Genomic DNA, 2804 nt, shown 5'->3' on the forward strand with positions numbered 1-2804 from the left:
CCCTGGCTGCCCTTGAGTTGCTTGTTCTGAGTGCATAGGGATCAAGGATGTGGTTTTATTCATTCCATCTGCCCCTGCATTGACTAAATTATCTACCAATGTGTTAGCCTCTCTATATATATGATTTATTGTGTAATCTGAGAAGCTTTCAAGTTTTGATAGAGCTCTGTCCAACAGGCTTCTAATTTCCCAGTTTGGCATTGTTCTGGTTTTGATTGCATTAATTATAATGGTCAAGTCACCTTCTATTTCCAATTTGGATATTTTCAATTTCTTACAAAGGTTTAATCCTTCTATTAGGCCAAACATTTCTGCCTTATTGTTAGTGCATTTTCCTAATTATATGGATTTAGAGCCAAAGCAACTCCCATTATCCAAATGTATTATACAACCTGCACCTCCCAGCCTTGGGTTTCCTTTGGATGCTCCATCAAAGTTGGTTTTATACCGCCCATTCCTCGGGGTTACCCATTTGCATGCTTTCCTTGCATCAATTTTATCTATGCCAACCTTCCTGGCAAAAGGAGGGATTTTAATCCCCTTCCACTGCTTTCTGATAAAGTTATCCTAGTCTGTAAATATCTTGTCATGTTGTGGGATGGTTGAATTCTTGCTGTTGGAAATTTCCATGATGGAGGCTTCTATTTTTGCTATGAGATTCTCCACCTGCATTTCTGTATCCTTAAATATTCTCCTATTCCTCTCCTTCTAGATTTCCCAGATGACTATAGCCGGACAATAGATCCATAAATTGTGGAAAACACTATTTCTTTTGATGATCGGCCAACCTTTGAGCCATTCCATCAGGGAGGGAATAAGACCGACTGACCATCCTAGTTGGTCCATTAGCCAGTTCCAACATTTTTGTGAGTAGTTGCAGGTTGTAAAGATATGGTCATTTGTTTCCTCATTTTCCTTACATAAGAGGTAGATTGAAGGCCCTTCGTAACCTCTAAAATTAAATTGTTCTGCAGTTAGGACCTTTACCTAAATTGCAGCCCAGGCAAAGAAGCCAGCTTTTGGGAGACAAAATTTGTCCCAGCATAGTGTAGTCGAGATGTAATCCTTACCAATGTTTACCTCATCATATATGGTTCTAAAACCGTCTTTAAAATTCTACTGCCCATCCTAATATTTAGACCATATTAGTTCATTAGACCCATGTCAGAAGATTATTATTCTACATCTAAGAATTTGATGTAGCTCTTGGAATTTACTATCCGCCATGAATGGATGCATGTCTTTCCTCTTCCATCTAATTGTTGATTTTGGTTCCATTGTTAAATATTCCCTTACATAATTACCCCATAAAGTTTTCAATTGATCCTTTATACCAGTAGTATCCATAAGCTTGTCTATTGGAGGATGTCCCCCCCAGGAGTCTTCCTAGAACAAGGCAGATTTGTCATTGCGAATGTCCCAGGGCAGGTGATTAGTGTAGACACTTAAAAATAATTATTTTAATTATTTTTAATTCCTCGCATAATTAATTAATTAATTATGTTAATTCAAATTCCTCTCAATATTAATTAAATATAATTAATATTGTCACTATAGCATATGATTGATTTATTTAATAAATCAATCCCTTTCTTTATTCTTCTAAAAAAATCAAATCCTCACAAATCTTCCTCTTAGCTAATTAATTTCAAATCATCTTCTTAATTCATTCTTCTAGAAACTCCCTAAACTCACTTAACATTATTCTTCTAATTTTTTAGTCCCTCTACTCATTCTCTCTTCTAGTCAAATTTTCCTACAAATATTAATCCTACCTAACATTTCCTCTAATCCCCCTCCTAATGAGTCGTTAATGGTTAATCATCATGATTAGCCACAAAGTCAACTCTTTGTCCTTTTCATTCAGCCACTAGCTTTAAATACTCTTTTCCTAGGTGAATGTAAGATTTTTGAAATCTCACATTCCTTCAGGCATCCCCTCTGCCAAGGAATTTTTAATTCCTTTTTATTCCTCCAATCCCCATGATATCCTTTTTTGGAGAATTTTTAATTCCTCCAATGCATCTTGTGGAGTGTGGAGATATGAAATGCCTTTAAGGCATATTTCTTGGTCTCCACACCCTCTCTTGGACCTTGTGTGAGCTCACAAGTAAATCTTATCCCTTCATCTTGATTTCATCCTAGCCATCCATTTTCCTCTCCTCTTCCTATAAAATAGGGCTTCATCCCTTCATTCTAAACATCTTGAAATCCAGTAAGTTTATGCTGCACTTTTGAGCCCAGGAAATCATCTTGGCAACTTGATCATCTCATCCTTATCATTTTTCAAATCCATTCCATTTGTGCACAACATTGGAGAGCCATCCACATCTAGCAATCAAAGGAGCACATCAAGTGGAGCATTATCAAGGGGCACCTTCACTTCATCAAGCTCAATCGGAAGGAGAAGGTAAAATAGCAAGGTGAAATGGTCTTTTAATGATATTTTAGCATTCTGCATGTTTATTTCATTATGTTTTGATCATTTGACCTTCAAATCTGTTTTCCCCTCTTCATTTTGGCACGCCCGATGGGACCCACGTCCCTAAGAACTAATGTTTTTTTTTTTAGGTTTTTGTGAGTTGTGAGACGCAGGTTCCAGAATAGAGCAATTGCAAAAAAAAAAAAAAAAAATTTTTTTTGCAGGTTCCAGAATAGCGGCTCTGTATTTCTGCGCAACAACTTCTTTTCTGTTTCTATTTCATTTTTGTTTCTGTTCTTTTTCTGTTTCAGTTTTAGTTTCAGCACGATAGCTCTGCGATTACCGTGAGCATTTTGTGGGAATTTGAATTCATGTTATCCGA

Source organism: Cryptomeria japonica, chromosome 4 (assembly GCF_030272615.1).
Source record: "Cryptomeria japonica chromosome 4, Sugi_1.0, whole genome shotgun sequence".
Lineage (NCBI taxonomy): Eukaryota > Viridiplantae > Streptophyta > Pinopsida > Cupressales > Cupressaceae > Cryptomeria > Cryptomeria japonica.